This window comes from Ambystoma mexicanum, chromosome 12 (assembly GCF_040938575.1).
Source record: "Ambystoma mexicanum isolate Mex_15411 chromosome 12, UKY_AmexF1_1, whole genome shotgun sequence".
Classification (NCBI taxonomy): Eukaryota; Metazoa; Chordata; class Amphibia; order Caudata; family Ambystomatidae; genus Ambystoma; species Ambystoma mexicanum.
Window position 1 is genome coordinate 53,432,975 of NC_090936.1, and position 20,331 is coordinate 53,453,305.

Here is a 20,331-nt window from a genome sequence, read left to right on the forward strand (position 1 = left end):
CCCCGAAGCTCGAGAGCTACCGGCGCAATACAAATAAATAAATAAATAAATATAAATTCGATATTAAGATAAGGTTAATTTTGCTCCACAAAAGGAGCTTCCTTCTCCAGCCCTCAGGCATCACTCTTTCGGTGTTTCTAAGCATGTTCTTCCTGAGACACCGACACTCTAGAGGCGGTCCTGAATCGCAGATCAAACCTATATTAGTCCTATGGACTAGTACCTTAGTATAGCAGCTGCATGGACTGTGAAGAGTCCAACTTTGTTACATCACCAGTCTTTTTTTTGTGTGCAGTTTTTTGCAGAAAGACCCATTGAAAAATATGGGTGCTAAGGGGATGTAAAAGGTAGGGGGTGTGGGGATTAGGGACTGGAGAATATGGAAGGGGGTTTCAGTGGGGGACCCCCCGAATATACAAAAAAATGTGGTGATTTTTTCCGGCCGAATTGGCAATTATATCTCTGCCTTGATCGCAAGCTCATGACAAGAGGAATCAGGTAATAATGTCCCCATACATTATAAAACCATTGGCGACATTATATATGGGAGCGGGTTGCAGGGATATCCACTGATCCCCTTGTAAAAAAAAAAGTGTGGGGTTGCAGGGGTGTCCCCTGTATGTTCAATGTAATAATGTCTCCGCAAAAATCAGCGACTTTTTTTGTCAGGAGACATTATTACATTGTACCATGCAAGACATATTGAGAGGTGTAGCCCGGCAATCTCCCCAGTAACAGTGGCAGCTAATTAAATAAATCGTTTTGACACAAGATTCATTTTGAGGTCAAAATCCGGTATTATCGGATGATTTTAATTGGAAGGGTTGACATGACTCCCACGGCCTTTGAATAACCTCAGTCTGTGAAAGCTCAAGGATGTGACGGTGCAGGATTTTTCTAACTGTGCAAATTATACCTCCCCTCATTCAACACACTATTCAGAATGTACCCATATATTAGGACATCTTACTTTGAAAAGATGGAGGCTGCAAAAACGGTGGCATTTAATTGATTTATTTCTGACTCGAGACGCCATTCATCTGAACCCCCACGAAGGACAAGATTGTATAAAATACTTTGCGCTATAGTTTCGGGCGATGCACTGCTATTAGAAAATTGAAATTCTGAAATATTGTGAGGTTCCGGACCACAATATAATGGCTGCGAATGTCAGCCTGGAGTCTAGAAATATCCCCCTGACAGAGGGGTACCAAATGACAGCATTTTACCGGGAACCTGATGCCCCACTTCTGCGTTGTCTTTTCCCAAAATTATTGCAATCTATGTCGTTAGTTTGAGTAGAGGCAGACCGACCTATAGGGAAAATATAGTTGGGGATGTGACTACAGGCGTCTGTGGTTACGCTAAAACAGGTGTTATTTCTTAGTACGAACCTCAGTGGGAAGCTGGAATTCAGGACCCCTAAAGGCCACGTTTTTGCCAGCCATGCATTCCTTCAGACCCGTAAAGTTTCAAGTATTAGCAACTAAGGAGATAGGGAAAGGGGATAATAAAAGCCTACCCTATCCCAGTAGCCAGAATAGAGAGTACCCGACTCCACAGTGGTCGCTACGGCCGCCTATAGTATTCATACAGCATCCCCAGAAAGTTAAGGCAAAAGTATGACTCATCAGTACCACAAAGAGAAGGTGACCCCAAACTTCTGAAATGTAAAAATACTGTTAGGTACAGTAACCCCCTAGCATTTCCTGAAGCTCATTTGTAAAGAGATGTTTATGCCAACTGTGCGTGTCCACCAAGATTCTAATTGGACCTGCTAATTGCATGTTGCAACACAAGTCATCGCACATTGTCAAAAGGAAAAAAGCTTTGAGGCAAGGTAATGATTTACCCTATGCCTTGGCTCGTGGGACCCCAGAGACAGGTCCCCGCAAACAACATAGTTTCACTCTAGAACTCTGGTTCCCCTGGTGATAACTTTAATGCGCTGTGCTTCCCCGCGCAGGTCCTTGGGAGCTTACCTTGTGGAGTTCTATGGAGAGCAGTTCGGCACAAAAAATCAGGCATTTGCCAAGGAATGAGGAGATGGACAGCAAGCTTCAGCTGATTGAAGGATTATAAAATGGCAGCCACCAACCTGTTAACACCTTGGTTTCTAGGCACACATCACCACAAAATGCTAAATGAATCAGAAGCAGATGGGAATTTCATAGTCCTACAACAGATCAGCCAACCAGAAGTCCTGTATGAAGGAAAACCCCAAGGTGAACACATTCTCAGCATTACAGTGCCAATGGGTGTTCCCCATGCCTAATAAAAGGGACATAGTATTTGGAGGAGCGTGGGAGGTATAAGTTTGATGTGTAGAGACCAGGAGAGTGTGTGGTTGTGCGGCAGTCAGGTTAGAGATATAGAGGAAATAACTAATAGAAGCGGGAAGGAGGAGTTGAACCCTCAATGGAGGAGGCTTGGAGGTGAGTAAGAAGAGCAGAAAGGAGGTAAAGGAGAGTGAGAGCATCTATCAAAGGGAGGAGAAAGGCAGAATAACTACAGTGGTGACTATTAAGAATGCACCACCCCAGCCCTCATGCTCCTGGTCGCTTCCTTTTGTTCTCCAGCACTACTGCAGCGACCCCCAACATGACGCCTTCGTCAGGACATGCCGGCAGCAGGAGCTTTGAAGGCCTGTCTTCTGGTTCTTTGCGTTCTGCATCAGCGAAGTTTAAGTCTGCACATGTCCTACTTCAATTGGATCGCAGGCCTCTGGAGATGCTGAGTTTCTCAGTGAGGTAGCTTTGGGACTTCAGGGGGACAGCCTTATAGATGATGCAAAAGGAGTTGAAGATGATGTGGGCTTGCAGCTGGCGGCAGTGCAGTTGAATGAAGGCTGCGGTGACGGGTTGAATTTGCAGAGTTTTCTGATGAGTCATACTTCTGCACGCAGGACACATCTCAGGGGTGCCAGGGTAGTCACGGGAAGGCCTTCTAACAAGGCATTACCACCATCCAAGTGGGAGAGGACCAAGGCTTGAATAGTGGATCTGATGTTGTTCATTGGGATGAAGTGCTTGATTTTCCGCAGGAGAGAAAGTTTGTGGCATGTGCTATTTGAAGGTGAGGTGTCAATGTCAAACGCAAGGGACTTGGTGCTGGTGGCCAACTGGAGTGTGAAGCCCTTGAGGTTCATAGCATAGTGCCAGGTCTGGATGTCAAGGTGTTCAGTATTGTTGATCAGCAAAAGGAGTTGAACTTCAGGAAAACACTGGACATCCACGACTGGACCTTGAGCCTGTGGATGTCTTTGATGGAGGCTATCTTGAGCTGCGTGTCATCTGCGTATTGGTGGCTGTGGATTTTCTGTGATGCGAGTAGGGTTCTGATCAGTTACATGTACAGGTTGAAGATCACGGAGGAGAGGATGGATCCTTGCGGGTCTCCATAGGTGATTGGTAGAGTTGGGGATCTGGAGGAATCCATTTGTAAAAAATGTTGGCGATTAGCACAGTATGATTTGAACCAGCTGAGGACGATCTCGCTGATCTCCAAGCGATGATGTAGATAGTCCTTCAAAATGTGAATGAACCAAAACATTTAATTAGGTGGAGAACTGTTAGCAATTGTTGAATTACTATTCAGTTTGATTGTATTAGCACAGCTAATGCAGCCAGACCTATAATGAGCCCCGTTATGTGCTAATGAGGCAAACTGGTCTTTTGTTAATTAAATGGGTGATTAAGCTACATCTTTCTTGTAGCACTTATCACTCTCCTCCCGGCCCTCAAGTCTCCACAATGAACATGGTATGAGTGCTGTGAATCGTTGAAAGAATGTTATGCAAAGTGTTATTTGTAATAAGTGGGAAACAATGGTTTGGTGGATTGTTAAGGATAAAACCATGCATTGCCTCATAAATATATTGCTTTCATTTCATAAGAATAGTTAGGCCTTGCATTAATGCACAAAGGGTTATTCCATTTACCCATAAATTGATGGTTTGGCCCTTTTATGACAGCAGACCTGCTAATACTATTCAAACAAGAAAGCTGGGTCTGTACCTAAATGGGATCTTCGGGAAGAAAGGAGCGCAGACATTGAACTATCCTACCCAAAATTTAGATGGAGCTCTGTAGTGGAATGGACCCAGAGCCTAGCAATGACTATTTCATGGTCATCTGGGAGGGAAAATACTCAGAGCACATCAAGCCAAGAGACGAGTCTAATGAAGCATGAATGAGAGGGAAGGGTGGCTAAAAGGAGAGAGGGTTGAAGCGAAGATGTGAAAGGGTTTCAGTACATGCTGTTCTACGAAACAGGATGTGCGTATTGAGAATGTTGCATTATCTCTTCGCTTTGGAAGACAAGGATTGTAGGAAAAGCAAAAGTTTGTAGTTTAACTGTGTGCTTAATAAACAAACAAAAAAAAACAAAAAAAATAATAATATGAAAACAGGGCTATAGAAAGCAAAGTGCATCGGTGTAGGTTTTTGTTGTTTGCCGGGATAAGCTTATCTACCCAATATATATGGCATCAATTTAGGTAGCGCAATAGTATATTTATGCTATGCACCTATGAGCTGAGTGAGAACGTATATTACAATGAAACACATTGTATCCATCGAGGACGAATAATGTGTGAAAGGTAGTCTTTTTATAATGCATATTTCGTATATAAATTGAAGAAGAGGTGGGAGCCTGGCCTGTCACCTGACTCTGCACCATTGGTCGAAGTGCACGAAAAGAAGCAGTGAAACTATGATCCCTGCTGGCCTGTCCCGCTCCCCACAAACCTCATTGCCACTCTCCCTCAAACGTGCAATCCACACCCCCACACAAACACACCTGCTGTTCAAGGCAATGTTGTGTGCAGTGCATTGAGGTGCAAGTTTCAACTTCTTCCTACACTTTTTTAAAAAAACGAAACCACTCCAAAACGGTAAACGAACAGTAAAAAAAACAGTTTTTTTTAAAGTAGAGGAGCACAGCACACAACCGCTCACGCCCACTTCAACCACTGCTCTGCACCAACTTTTCCAGTTTACCAAAGGTCTGGTTTCCAAATTGCAAAGAAGGCCAGTCTGTCTCTGAGCCCCACCTGGCGACCTTATGGGAACCAATGCCAAGACTTCCAGAACTCACTAGGGTTTTCAATGAATGAGAAGGGCTGTGCCATGTTTCCGTATTGACGCGGAGTACCCTCTAAAGGCCTACACTCACCGCTAGTAGGATCAGGAAAGCTCAGCTTTTCTGGTTGGCAAGATCGTGGCACCAAGGGGAGAAATAGCTAAAAGTATGCTAAATACTCCCCATTAAAGTAGTCAGGTTTCTTAATTGGAGTGCTTTTGCCATAATTTGTAATTTGAGTAAAGAGATTGCAGGCGATTATCTCAAATTGTGGAGCACTTCAAAGACACTAGATGGATGCCAGGTGCTTTGCTAAACTGCCAAGATCTCCTTGTTCCTTCCGCTGAGCCGCTGATTCTGTCCCCATGTGCCTGAGCTAGCAGGAAAAGAAACCTGCAGGCCCACTGAGCACTTCTGCTTTGACAGTAGAAAAGTAAGGAAAGCACAACGCATCCTAAATATTGGGTCTCTCCTATATTGTGTTCATCTGTTTCATGATTCCATAGACTGAGCAAAAGGATAAGAGGTGGGAGCTGTTGCTTTCTTGCTGGTATTGACAGTCTTATATAATAATCACAAAACCTGATGGCATCTTAATGATAACAATGGAATTAATTGGTTTTGTAATAGTGTGAAAAGGTTGCAATGTAACCAAATGCACTTTAAATAAAAAAAGAAAAAAAAAACAATGGAAAAGGAAATAAAACCGGACTAATGGTCTTTAATGACAAAGTGGGGGCAATTGAACAAAGCTGCTCTGACATGCAGGCAGTGGTCGAAGTGTACAAAAAGAAGTAGTGGAACTATGTTCCCTGCTGTTCCTGCCCCCGCTCTCCACAAACCCCATCGCCATGCCCTTTCCCACGCACAATACCAACCCCCTAACACATGCACCTGCTGTTTAAGGGAACATTCAGCACAATTCAAGTTTACACTGCTTCCTACACAATCATTTTAAAACAAAATAATTCTGGAGGGGTTTATTTTTAAATTGCAAGTATAGGAACAGTCAAACTTAATTTTTTTAAAAAAGTAGCAGAGCCCTGTGCCAAACCGCCCCCCGACCTCACACTTCGACCACTGCATGCAGGTCTAACTTATACTTGGTAAAAAGGTGGCCTTACACTGGCAGAAGTTACACCGATGAATGAAGAGTGTGGCGAGTTCTCGGACCACCGCCCACAAAGGTATGTGGGTGGGTGCAGGCTCCTATGGACGGGTTGGTCCAGCTGCTACCGAATAAGCCTCCCGAGGGTGGACTTTGCTGGTTCCTGTTGGCCCAACACCACCTAGGGTGGCCAACTGTCCCGCTTTTCGCAGAATTGTCCCGCAATTAGGGGCTCTGTCCCGCCGTTTGCAGAGTGGCTGTGCGGGACGCAGGTTGTCCCGACTTTCGTCCGGACAACCTGCATCCATCCCAGCCACTCTGCAAACTGAAGTGGCCATTTACACAGCACGGCGCTGCAGCCTGCTGCTTTCTTTCCCCGGCGGCTCTGCAGCCCCGGCTCCTTTAGAGCCTGCAGGTCGAGCTTTAACGCTCGACACCCGGCTTTATTCAAATGCAAATGATTTGTTCCTGGGTCGTGATGGTCATGTTTGCAGTTAAAAAACGTGAACACCACCTCCCAAGGACAAATCATTTGCATTTTAATTAAGCCTGGTGTCAGAGCGTTACAGCTCGACCTGCACGCTCTAAAGGAGCCATTAAAAAAATGCAAATTAAAAAAGGGGCGGGCCAAACGTGGATGACGTTGTGACGTCATCGCCGCCTTGTGGGCAAGTGTCGCAAAATACTATCAAAGAGTTGGCCACCCTACCACCACCCCTAAAACAAGGGGCTTAGGAGGGAGTACTGTGACCCTCACAATGGAACAGAGAGAAAACACCGCATCATGATGGGTGGGCGAATGTACACCCTGAACGAGCCCTGCTGTGTGTTCCCCGACACAGAGAAACGAGTAGGAGGCAGAGAGTTAGGCAGAGGTCCCGAACCTGAATAGATTTCCAAGATGGCGTCGAACATCCCTTGGACCCAAAACGCCTCTCTGTCACAACTCGCAGGCCTTTGAGACTTGGAGCAATAGCTTGATGCAAATAGGTAGGGCCTGTCCTGATAACAGGCCAGTTTGCCACTTGCTTATTACCAAATAACTGCAAGACACCGCCTGGGTCGAGGTGCGACTTGAAATGGAAACCCTGTGAGAAAGAAAACTCCTGACTACTTCCTGGTAGCTAGAGTACAATGGCCAAGCCTGGTGTGTCTTTCTCAATAGGGTTCCTGAGCCCCAGTACACAGTCTAAACAAGTAGGATGAATGTATATTGAATCGCTCTCTCTCTTCTGTACATCTCAATCAAGTCCCATAGATGTCTCTTATATTTTCCCAGTGGGGAATATCTGGTTCATGCTCCCCCTTTTTAAGGATGTTCTTGGTATTTTCTTTTTACCAAGACAGTTTTCTTTTGCACACCCTGCTTGGGGTATGGTTTCCCTCATCTCGCCTTGGTGTTTCACTTCTCTCAACCCGGCTTGTGGTCCTGTCTCTCTCAACCCGCCTCAGAGTTTTGCTTCTCTCACCCTGTCTTGGGGGTCCTGTCTCTCTCACCTCCTCTTGGGTGTTCACTTTTCTCACCCGCCTCAGGGTTTCCCTCCTCCTACCCGCCTTGGAGTTTTGCTTCTTTCACCCCACTTTGGGGTTCTGTCTCTCTCACCCCACCATGGGGTTTCACTTCTCTGACCCTGCCTTGGGGTCTGGTTCTTCTCACTGACCCTTCAGGGTGCGGATTCTCTCACCCTGCTTTTTTCATGACCTACAGAACACGCCCCTTTTGGACTTCCTGATCCTTGTCTCAACGGGGCTTACACTCCCTGGTACTCCCAACATGGCCGTCCACTGTGAAACACCTTCCTCACTCTACATGTTGGACGTAGCGTGTTCTATTTATAGACCACGCCTCCCGCAGCTCCGCGCGTCTCAATGCTATTGCAAAGTAGTGACCAGACATGTGCTCAGTAGCTTGCGGTATTGTTTTCCTTGGTTCTTTCCCAGCCAACCCCATTCCTAGTCCCTTTCCTTCCTTTCTTGATTCCTGGACTCGTGTGCTGAGTAGCGCACTCTGTAAATATCCCGGATTCCTGGATCTTTGCCTCCCGGAACTTTGAACGCACGCTGGAGTCAGAAGAGACTCGTGCAGCCTTATTCAAGACCCGATCCGTCCGCAAGAAGGCATCGACCAAGAAATCCAGCAAGGATCGAACTCAGGTGAGAAGGGGGGAACTCCTTGACAGTTTGAGACGCCACCCGACCAAACTCGATATGAACATGGAAGCGGCCGTCGAGGACCTGATGCGTGGCATGCAAAAGCTATCAACCGAGGTGCAGAATCTAAAGCCGGAAAACACCGCTCTCAAACAATTCGTTCTATCCCGTGATTCTGCCACAAAAGAAAGTGTGTTGCTGGGCGGCATAGTGGACAAATACGATGGGTCGGCAAAAACCCTTTGCGGATTCCTGGATTCATGTTTGGTCCACTTTACTTTTAAGCCCTACTACTTTTTGACTCCAGGGCTAAGGTGGGGTTCATAATTTCTCACCTTTCAGGAAACGCCTTAACCTGGGCTACGCCCCTCGTTAATTCCGGCGATGCTCTCCTAGATGACTATGATGGGTTCATACAAGCCCTTAAGACCATGTTTGACCGTCCAGAGCAGGTCTATAGTGCCCAGGAACGCCTGTTAGACTTTCAGCAAGGATCCCAGGATATGCTCACCTATGTAACCCGATTCAAGCAATTAGTCAAGGAAGCTGATTGGTCCCCTGAGGTGAGTTTTACCCTTTTCAGGAGAGGACTGAATGAGGAGATTAAGGACGAGTTGGCCAGAGTGGCTCGGCCAAACTCATTCCAGGCACTAATGGACCTTACCATGCAAACAGATTTCCGTATCCAGGAAAGGAACGCAGAGAAGAAGAAATCCAGAGGCAATCCTCTGAAAGTGTCCTTTGAGAGCACCACCAAGATGGACACAAACCCAGGCTCAGTCTCTGAACCAGAACCCATGCAGATAGGAGCCTTCCGTGGATCTATATCCCAGCAGGAAAGGATGAGAAGGATTCATACGGGGTTGTGCATATATTGTGCCTCAGACAAACACTTGGTTAGGGAGTGTCCTCTAGCCCCTTCTCGGCGTTCGGGAAACGCCAGCTCCCGATCCTAGATGGAGCAGATCTTCGGGAGAGAGATGTTTGCTCCACATCAATTCCATCCTTAAACTCTCCTGGACAAAACAATTTGGTGATACTACAGACCTTCCTATCGCCCTCCAAGAATAAGACCTATCCCATTCTGGCCTTGGTAGACTGCGGAGCTATGGGAATTTTCATTGATCAAGATTGGGTTGTTAGTCATCATATTCCATACGAGACACGAAGCACCATGCAGCCGGTGAAAGCAATCGACGGAAGACCCCTCACTTCAGGACCCATAAGCCTGCAGACAAAAGAGATCCAGCTTTCTATAAACAATCACCAAGAGCGGATTACATTCGACATCATTAAGTCAGCTCATTACCCCATGGTATTGGGTATGCCCTGGTTACAGAAGCACAATCCGTATATTAATTGGACAGCAGGATCACTATTCCTAGGCTCAGAGTTTTGTATGTCCCACTGTCTATTCCTGGATCCCTCCTCAACACCCCCTAAAGAACCACCAAGAGACCAGCAAACACCACTCATGGTTTCCAATATCATACAAGTCCCAGTGGCCTATCAGGGATATGCTGATATATTTTCAACTGCCATAGTCCAGGCCTTACCCCCTCACAGACCTGAAGACTGCGCCATAGATACAGATCCCTCAGCAGTGATTACCTTCGGCAGAATGTTCATCCTTTCCGAACCTGAGAAAAAGGCCCTCCGAGAATACCTGGATACCAACCTTGAAAACAGCACCATAAGACCCTCAAAATCTCCAGCGAGTGCTTCGTTGTTCTTTGTTCCCAAGAAGGACACCAAGGAACTCCGACCTTGCCTCGACTATCATGGCTTAAATGAATGCCCCCGCAGTTTTTCAACGTTTTATGGATAGGGTGTTTTCTGACATGTTATTCCTCTTCGTCATTGTCTAGCTGGACGACGTATTGATCTTTTCCAAGGATCCTCTAAAGCATGAAGAACATGTAAAGGCAGTATTACAAATACTCTGTGAACACAAACTTTTAGCCAAACCCGAAAAATGCTTGTTTCACGTGACTTCTGTTCACTACCTATGATTCATCCTTAGCCCAGAAGGAATTGGTATGGACCCTTCAAAGGTAAAGGCCATACTGGCATGGCCCGCTCCAACGTCCGTGAAACAAGTTCAATCCTTCCTGGGGCTTGCCAACTTCTACCGGAAGTTCATATCTACCTTTTCCGAGATTGTTCAGCCGATCTTTGCTCTCTTGAAGAAAGACACCCCCTTTATCTGGTCTACACCGCAAGATAAGGCATTCCAATGTTTAAAGACAGAGTTCACGCAAGCCCCCATCTTGGCCCAACCCGACATAAATCAACCATTGCTAGTGGAAACGGATGCCTCTAACTACGCCATAGGAGCGGTCTTGAAGCAGGAACTTGAGGATAAACTGGAACACCCCATTGCTTACCTTTCACGAACCCTGACTCCCAGTGAGTCACATTACTCCGTCCTGGAAAAGGAACTGTTAGCCATCCGCCAAGCCTTCACTAAATGGCAACATCTACTTCTGGGTGCTAGATATCCAGTTCAGGTCCGCACGGACCATCGGAATCTTCAAATTCTACAGTCATTGGAGTGTAGGAACAGTCGTCAGGCGCGTTGGGCCTACTTCTTTGCCCAGTACCAGTTCCACATCACTCATATGTTCCCGGATCACAAAACCTGATTGCTGATGCCTTATCTCGACGTCCTGACTATGTAGCTACTGAAGATAGGGCCTATCCTACGATGTTTCCCCACACGATCTTTGTAGCTCAAGCAGTCAATCTCCTGGAAGAAATTTGAGTGTAAACCCAATCCTTTGATCTCTGGAAGGATATTTCAAGGAGGAATCAATGGAACCTAAGAGTTAAGGAAGGATAGGATATTTCAAGGAGGAATCAATGGAACCTAAGAGTTAAGGAAGGATATTTATTCAAGGACAATGCACTGGTCATTCCTACACAGAAATTACAACAAAGAATAATAAACCTCTGTCATGATACCCTTCACTCCGGACATCGTGGCATAACCAACACCCTCCGTCTCACACAAAGACAGTTTTGGTGTCCTGGAATGAAAACCAACGTACAGCAGTACATCAAAGCTTGTACTATCTGTAGTCAAAATAAACATGATAACAAGAGACCGGCGGGTCTTCTACTGCAACCTACACTGACAACAAGGCCATGGGAATTCATTGCTACAGACTTCATTGTGGAATTACCACCTTCCCGAGGATACACGACCAGCATGGTTACCATAGACTTGTTCACTGATATGGCTCATTTTACACCCCTGTGTAAGCTACCATCCTCGTCCGAGCTTGCTGGAATCTTCCTGGAACACATATTCCGTTTGCATGGACTTCCTTCCAAGATTAATCTGATCGAGGACCTCAATAGGTCTCTCAATTCTGGAAACATCTCTGTCGCATTTTGGGAATCCAACGCGCCCTCTCATCTGGTTATCATCCCCAAACCAACGGGGCCACAGAACGTGCAAATCAGACCCTGGAGCAGTATCTTCGATGTTTCGCCACCAAGGTTCAGGATGACTGGTGGCTCCTGATACCCGTGGCTGAATTTGCCTACAACAATTCCGATCATTAAGCACTTAAGACCAGTCCCTTTTATTGTAGCCAAGGTTTCCATCCATCGGTTCTTCCCTCTGTTCTCACTCATCCTACACCAGTACCTACTGTCGACTCCTGGATAGAAACCCTCATCAACATACACCAGGAGGCCAAAGAAAACTTAGAGAAGGCCAGAACACAGACTAAGAGGTATGCGGATTCCAAAAGAAGACCAGACCCTTCTTATGCAATTGGTGATCAAGTCTGGTTGTCCTCGAAATTACTACCCCGACATCTACGGCCAAACAAGTTGGCCCCTCGGTACTATGGTCCATTTCCCATCAAGGAAATTATCAATCTAGTTTCATACGGGATCAGACTACCAGACTCCTGGAAGAAAATTCACCCAGTATTTCACACATCCTTATTAAAACCCTACACCCAATCCTCCCGGAAATCCTGCCGACCTCCTCCTCTGCTGGTCGACAACCAATTGGAATATGAAGTATCCCGAATATGTGACTCCAGGTATAAACGGGGTCAGCTTCAATACCTGGTTGAATGGAAAGGATATCCTCCTAGTGAAAGAACCTGGGAACCACTTTCTAATCTCAAGGCCCCTCGACTGCTCAGAAGATTTCACCTTATACACCCGGGCAAACCCGGAGGAACGGGTCTTCGGAGGAGGCATGCTGTCATGACCTACAGAACACGCCCCTTTTGGACTTCCTGGTCCTTGTCTCAACGGGGCTTACACTTCCTGGTACTCCCAACATGGCCGTCCACTGTGAAAAACCTTCCTCGCTCTACACTTTGGACGTAGCGTGTTCTATTTATAGACCACGCCTCCCGCGGCTCTGCGCGTCTCAATGCTATTGCGAAGTAGCGACCAGACGTGTGCTCCGTAGCTCGTGGTATTGTTTTCCTTGGTTCTTTCCCAGCCAACCCCATTCCTAGTCCCTTTCCTTCCTTTCTTGATTCCTGGACTCGTGTGCTGAGTAGCGCACTCTGTAAATATCCCGGATTCCTGGATCTTTGCATCCCGGAACTTTGAACGCGCGCTGGAGTCGGAAGAGACTCGTGCAGCCTTATTCAAGACCCGATCCGTCCGCAGGAAGGCATCAACCAAGAAATCCAGCAAAGATCGAACTCAGGTGAGAAGGGGGGAACTCCTTGACAGCTTTGGGATATTATTGGGCCTCGCCTTAGCTCTCCCGGTTCCTAAGAGCAACTGAGTAGCTGGTGCTCAGGGGAATCAAGTAGTTCGACCCTCGCATCTCCACTTCTTAGGCTTCTTCTCATTACTCTGCTTTGGTTGGTGCTTGCCTCCTTTTCCTGCACGCTTCCTACGGGACTCCAGTGCCTGTCTCTCAGCATGCCGGTTGTCAGGCGGCTTGTGTTCTACTTGGCTGCTCTCTGCCGGGCACTCCCGGCTCCCAATTTGGCAGGGCTGTGAGCGTTCCATGGACATGGCCGAAATCGGGTCTGCCACACTGGGCATACGCTCTCCCTTTCCTGTCACACCAACGAGGAGGAGGGTTTCATGCTTCTCCAGCTCTGCAGATGTCTCCTTCTTCCTGTTCTCATCTTGATTACCCATTTATACTCCCCTCTGTCAGGGGGTGGGACTTCCCACTGTTCTTTTGTTCCCAGCAAGGACTGTGCATACCTTTCTGCCAAAAGACTAAGTTGAAAAGACCTACCCAACCAAAAGTCAGAAATAAGGTACTACCAAATGTTCTACATTCTAAAAGTTTGCCTTTTGGTTGGCTAGGTCTTTTCAATTCGGTCTAGGGCTGCGGGGGTGTCCCCCCAACCCCTCCTTACTATACTGTGAGCAGGGTTGTGGGGATGACACCCACATCTGTCCCACAGTCCCAAAAACAAAGGGCTGCAGGGGTGTCCGCCGTGACCACTGCTGACTATACTAAGAGCGGGGGTTGCTGTCCCGCAGTCCCCCCCAAAAAAAAGGCTGTGGGGGCTGTGGGGTGGCCCCCGGAACCCTCTGCTCCCTATACTATACACTGTACTATACGCAGCTGACCCGACAAAAAAGAAAAGAAAAGGACCCTGCAGCGCCGGTGCCCGATCATGGAAGTGAAAGGGAACAGGCGTTGCAGGGACAGAGCAAGACGGAATGCAAGGTAAGTAGGGGGTGGGGGTGTGGGTAGGGGTATGTTGGTGGTGCGGGTGGTGGGTGTGGGTAGGGGTTTGGCTAAAACAGTAATGTTCAGGGGAGAAAAGACCAAAGATTAATTCGAAAAAATAATCTTCGGTCTTTTCTCCCTCGAACATTTCTGCTTATAGAAACACCCCTTAACCAGCCTTGATGTTACCACTTTAGGAAAGCTTTTTGCGGCATTATTGGCGGTCATACCTGATCTTCCTATATGTCTGGTTTTGGGTAGTGAAATTCCCTGGTATGATGAATGGATTTTCCGTGTGGCACAAATTAAAAAGGGGAATCTTATTACTCAAGAAAAGGGGAAAGATTTTTCATACTCTCCCTGTGATTCACGGACTCGTGAAGAATTCCTTTCCAATGATCCAGTCTGGAACTGGAAAACTGGTGGACCTACTAAGAATGCAGGGGAGGCAAGTGAAGGAGAGGAACAGAAACCTGGAGCGGTAGGTAAGGTCTTTAGGGGAAGGGTATGTGAAGAATCTTACAGAGCCCTCACTAAAACTCTGGCTAAAGCCTCCTCCCAGGTGGCCAAGGAAAGGCAGATGCTTGCTGATTCCAACCCTGAGGTTGGTGTACTGCAGAAGGATCCCCTGGGAGGAGACAGGGCCAAGGGTGGGTTGCCAAAACAGGTAATGGCATATTGCCATTATAATGTCCCTGACCCACATATAAGATCTGTGACCCAGGGTACAAATGCTGATAAATCTGAGCAAACCTTGTCAATAGAAAGTCTTAGCTAGAATAAATACCCTGCTTACTCTCTAAGGAATAATATACAAGGATTTAGAGAACATGGCTTGAATCCAACGTACTCCTTTGTAACAACTAATCCTAATAGTCCCTCTTTTACTGAGTTTAGGGGAATTCAATCTACCCTTAAAAATAGCACAATTGTTGAAAAAACTAACTCTGTTGAAAGGGACTACAAATTCCATAATCCTAGACGTACTGGCACGAGGAAGCGGGCTGAAGAGGCAGGCAGGTGCAGGAGTCAGGCAATTAAACCTAACAGCCCACAACTGAAGGAACCCAGAGACATAAAAGGCCCCATCAGTTGCAGGCAATTAGGAGCAGAGGGAACTGTGACTGTGGCTGGAAGGCAAGCTGTAGCAGTAGTAGCAGAAGGAAGAAGGCAGAAGTCTGGCACAACAAGCAGAGGTGAGAGAACCAGACGGACACCGGAATGTGGAGACAGCAGATGTAACCTGCTTGTTCTGAGAGAGTCCTGTTCCCCCAAATTCTGAAGTACAGAGGCTACACAATGAAAGACCTGCAGGAGAGAAGTCTTTACACATGTGAGCCTGATTGCCATTATTGCTCAGCTGCAGAAGTGCAAGAGACAGACGCAAGAAGTAATTATCGAGCCGCGGGGCTCATGAGTAAAAGGAGCTCCCAAACAGTGTGGCTGGACCAGAGACACCTTTTCAGAAGAAGGGTGTGGGTCCCCAGCGAGCTAGAAGCAGTAGAAGTTGTGGCAGAAGTCAGGAAAGCAGTGCAACCGTGCAACAAGTGTCTAAGAAGCCGGTGAGTGAAGCACAGCATTGTAACACATTGCAAAAGCCTTGCCAGTAAAAATATCCAGCTCCCTGTGAACTTGCGTAAAACGTTAAGCAAGTAGAAGTTGTTTGTTGCTTCTAAAATATATTGAACGATTGGAATGTAGCACGCACGCATAATGGTAAACTCTTTACTTGCATGAGAAGCTAAAGTGACGGAAATCCATTGTTCTGCTATTCTAAGACTATTATTGATTGAAGGAGTGGTTGTGTGTCCCTAAATAAGGAGAGGAGACGCTGCTGGGAGCATTACCGAAGCCCTAATGTTAACAATACAAAAGTTACAATATTTAACTTGCAAAAACTACATCAGAGAATGGTCGCATGTGCCCAATTCTGATTCCCAGAAGACACCTGAACTCTGTCCTTTGCTTTCACATGGGAATACAATTAAATACCAATATTTAAACACTGAAACCTATATCAAGAAGTGGTCATGTGTGCCTAATTCTGAACTTCAAAGTAAGACTGAATGCTATTCTTTATCCTAACACCGCATACCTTTCATTTTATGAAGTTTAACCTGTATAGAAATTGAAGAAAAAGACAAGCATTGCCCAAGCCAAGAGTCTCCCCCTATTCACACTGAAACCAACCTTTCCCAGAGTTGAGAAGCAATCTAACTGTACTGTGAACTTGATACCAGTGTATTGGCCTAAGATACAAGTATTACCTGAAGCTACGAGAGTGGCACCTAGGCTTCTGGGTACTTCCTTGAGCTAATCACTGGCAGAAAGGTGCAGATAAAGTTGGGGAAGGGCTGCTTATAAAGTCTACTTTGAAGTTGACACAACCTGTAGTGCCAGAGACTATGGAAGACAGAGAGAAGTGAGTCTCCAAGGCAAACACAGGTAATTATTATTGTGGCAGACAGACAAGAGAGGCAAAGAGGCTGCCCCTTTTGTGAAGATAGTTATTCAGAGGAAGAGTGCCTTGCCTATTTGAAGTTGTTGAAGTACTTTGAAGTACATCTTGTAGGAGCCTGTCTAAAAGTACAAATCCCTGAAGTTGCGGTAGTAGACCAAAATACTGAAGCAGAAGTGGTATATCTGATTATCAGTGAATGAAGTATTGTAGTGGTCCAAATCAAGAGGAGTACTGTGAGACAAAGGAGACTGTTCACATAGCAAGTTAAGTAGAAGTGAAGTGGTTGAAAGTTGAAGCAGCCGCACTACTAAGTCATCCTGACAGACACACCATTGTGCAGTGCAAAACTGTAACCAAGAGAATACAAACTGTTAACCAAGAACTGCATATCACTGGTGCAAGTGGACATTGCATTTCCTTTTGAACCATTTCTGTTATTTGGAGGAAGTGGAAAGCGGATAGTTCACCAAGAAGAAGAGATTTGTTAGTGAAACTTTGGTGAATAAACATTTCCATTGACTTTGAATTATCAAGAACTGATTTGAGACATTTCTTTGTATTGTTTATGTTAAAATTGAAGATACTGAGTTCTCTGTTTTAAGGCAGTTTTGCCTTAATTGTATTCTGGGTTAAGGTGACATTTGCCATGATATCGAGGAGACCATTAAACACCTAGGCTCTTTCAAGCGAGGCAGCACTCTATCAGATGGATGGGGATGCAGAAGTTACTCAAACATCAATGATAAGACCGACTCAGGAAGTTGGCAAATAGCTGTTTTATTAACAATGATCTAAAACAGGGAGAACAACAGACATCAACGGAAGGCTCACAGCATATCCCTCAGCGATTTACATAAAAAATTCACTTTTATACTAAAAACTCATCATCACTGACATCATACTATGTGGCAAAATAAGATAACCTAAGCGGGATTGTGGTAGGACAACGGTGAACATCTAGGGATACTTTCTATGGGGGATGGAATTGTGATTAGGTCTCTACAGTCAGGTTGACAAATATGCCCACCCCTAGGCAAGTCATCGTCAGTGCCATAAATTACACGACGTTTCATTAGGTCTCAAATTATAGAGCTCTTTGATACGTGGCCCTCTACAATTGGTTGGCACGCTTGTACCTTTCTGGAATATTCGACTTGCTAGCAACCCGCAAGCTGTTACCCCAGGTGCTGGAGGGTTGGACTTGACCATCATTCATCATCACTCAGGCTGTCTGACATTAGAATAGGCTTTGAACTTGGCATTGCAAGTATCACTACTCCTAGGTATGGAACGGAGTGTGAGTATACCCTTATCTTCAAATCTCGGCATAGTATGCCCAGATCTATTTCCATCTAGACCATGTGACAGGAGACTGTCTTTTGAGCTCCTTCTTCACATTTAATAATATTAAAGTGAATAAAACTTGCCATTCATTGTCTTTTTGTTGCACCTTAACAGGAGCTTGTCTCAGCTCTCACGTTCATTGTATCTTTCCATGATAGATAACCAGATGCTTGGCTACCTCAACCCTTTGACACTGGGCAAGACAAGCCTTCTCAATTCTTCCTCCATCGCCCAGCCGTTCTTATTCCCAATTTGCTTAAATACGATGTGGGACATCTAGATTCTATACATATATATATATATATATATATACATATATATATATATATATATATCAAGTCAAGTCAAACAACTTTATTCGGCCCGAAAGGACCATCAAAGTACATCCTGCAAGACAATTCTAAAACAAAATACAATTCTGGTACAAAATTACAAAAGGTCCACAGAAAGTATAAGAAAGACATCAGGGCAATTCAAACAAGCCATCCCCTTCCTGGGAGACCCTAAACAGTTCTTTGGGCCGGTAGTCAGGTCCCACCAACCCCTTGCTTCCGCCTATTCCCAAGGCATCTTGGGCCCAAGGATGTCAAATTTGCCCCTGTGAGGGGACAGTTACTAGAGAGGACCCCCGAATTTACTACCGCAGATTTGGGTGGGACAACAGAGCTGGAAAAAGGGAGCATGCTGATTGTGATCCCACTCTTGGATGATTGGCCCGCCCGCCCACAGCTTCCCAGAACCCTGTTCGCTGTGCTGCGATCCCAAAATGTCAATTTGATGCAGTCCAGGTTATTCTTGCCCAGGCTGGGAATTCTACGGCACCCCGCCAGAGCTTCTCTATGGACAAACGGGCAGCCTCCAGAGGTTTTCATCCAAAATAGACATTTATTGAGTAGGGCATCCTTGGGCTCTGTTTTATTTACTGCCAGTTTGGGCACCCCCTGAAGGAAGACTGTAGGGTGTTGGAACTTTCCTTGTTTCAGTAGCTTGTGCTGGTACCCAGACTTCTGCAGACCCAGGGCTTTCGACTCAGTGCAATCGGGGCCCATGGAGAAAGAGGCCGGCACCACCGATGACAAAGACATTGGGCTCGGATCAGGGACCCTGCTATTCTCTCTGATAGTGGCAGGGGGGTCGCGGAGGCAGTTATTAACGGGCGAATCCCCTTGTGCCAGGTTTCGGTGAACAACAGACCCTTTGGCAGCAGGCAATATCAGGGGGACCAGTACCGGTGTACATTCCAGAGAATTTTCCAGGGATAAGAACTTGTGCCCTGCAGCAGCTGAAGTGGTGGACTTGGGCTCCTCTACCTGGACAGTTCCACCTCCCTTCCATTGGCCCGCGAGCAAAGATTGTAACAGAGCCTTAATGCTGGCCAGCTCCGCCAGAACTAAGTTACACCCACACCCGCACCCCCTATCACGGGGCGCCTCCTCTGGAGATCGTTTGGAGGTCGAATAGCGCTCAGGGTTGCAGACATCAGAGAGTTGGTTGATGGCCTCGATCTTCCGAGGCGGGGTCAAACAGAGGGGGGAGGGGCTAGACCCATAACTGGTAGACGAGGGTACATCACTCCACGAGCTGTCATGGGAGCTTAAGGGGGTGCTTTGAACACTTTGGGCACTTAGTGACAAACTGTCCCCCACAACCAGTGCAGAAGTCACAATAGCTGAAGGGGTGCCATCAAGAAAATTGTCGAGGGTTGTGGCCAGGGCCGGAACCATGCTTTGAAAGGAAGGACTTGATTCCGATTTACCGCCAGCAACTATGCTGGCGACCCGAGAGAGGTTGGACCGACCATCCTGAAGGTTATGCTGAGTGCCTTGGCTCCCCAGGTGCTGCTGGGCCGGTATTGGGGGCAGGTAATGTGTCCCTGCTGATGTGGCGGGACAAAACGGAGACTGAATGACAGTGGACTTAGTGGCAGACAGACCGGTGTGTGGCCCCATAGTAGTGCCTGTAGTAATAGTAGTGGCTATAGTGGTGGTGGTGGTGGTGGCTATAGTGGTGGTAGGTAGAGGAGGCACCCCCTGAGGGCGCTGTCTCCTTAGCACCAGAGTCTTGCGCTGGGATTTCTGCAGGAGGGGGGCAGGGCAAGGGACTGGTGGCCAGAAGAGTGGCGAGGGGAACAGGGATAAGGGGGTCAAAAGACGGCTGCTCCATGATTAGGTCCTGTGAGGCTTCTGATTCCAGATGTCTTTAGGGGGCCCACCACACACCTCACGCCTCTGCCTCCGTCTACCTCTACCTCCCGTTGCTCACCTCCAAATTCAGTGCCCAATACCAGTCCACGAGTCTTCCTGCTTCAACACCAGCTGCGCCGAACACCACGCGGCGCCAAACACCGCGCCCTTGCCCCGCCGCGGGCTTCACCGCTGCGGGGTGAGGAAGGCGCTGAAATGCCAAAGGGGGCGTGGCCAAACCAGGAAGCGAGAGGAGTCCCTCCGGGGACGGCGCCAAACACCGCGCCCTTGCCCCGCCGCGGGCTTCACCGCTGCGGGGTGA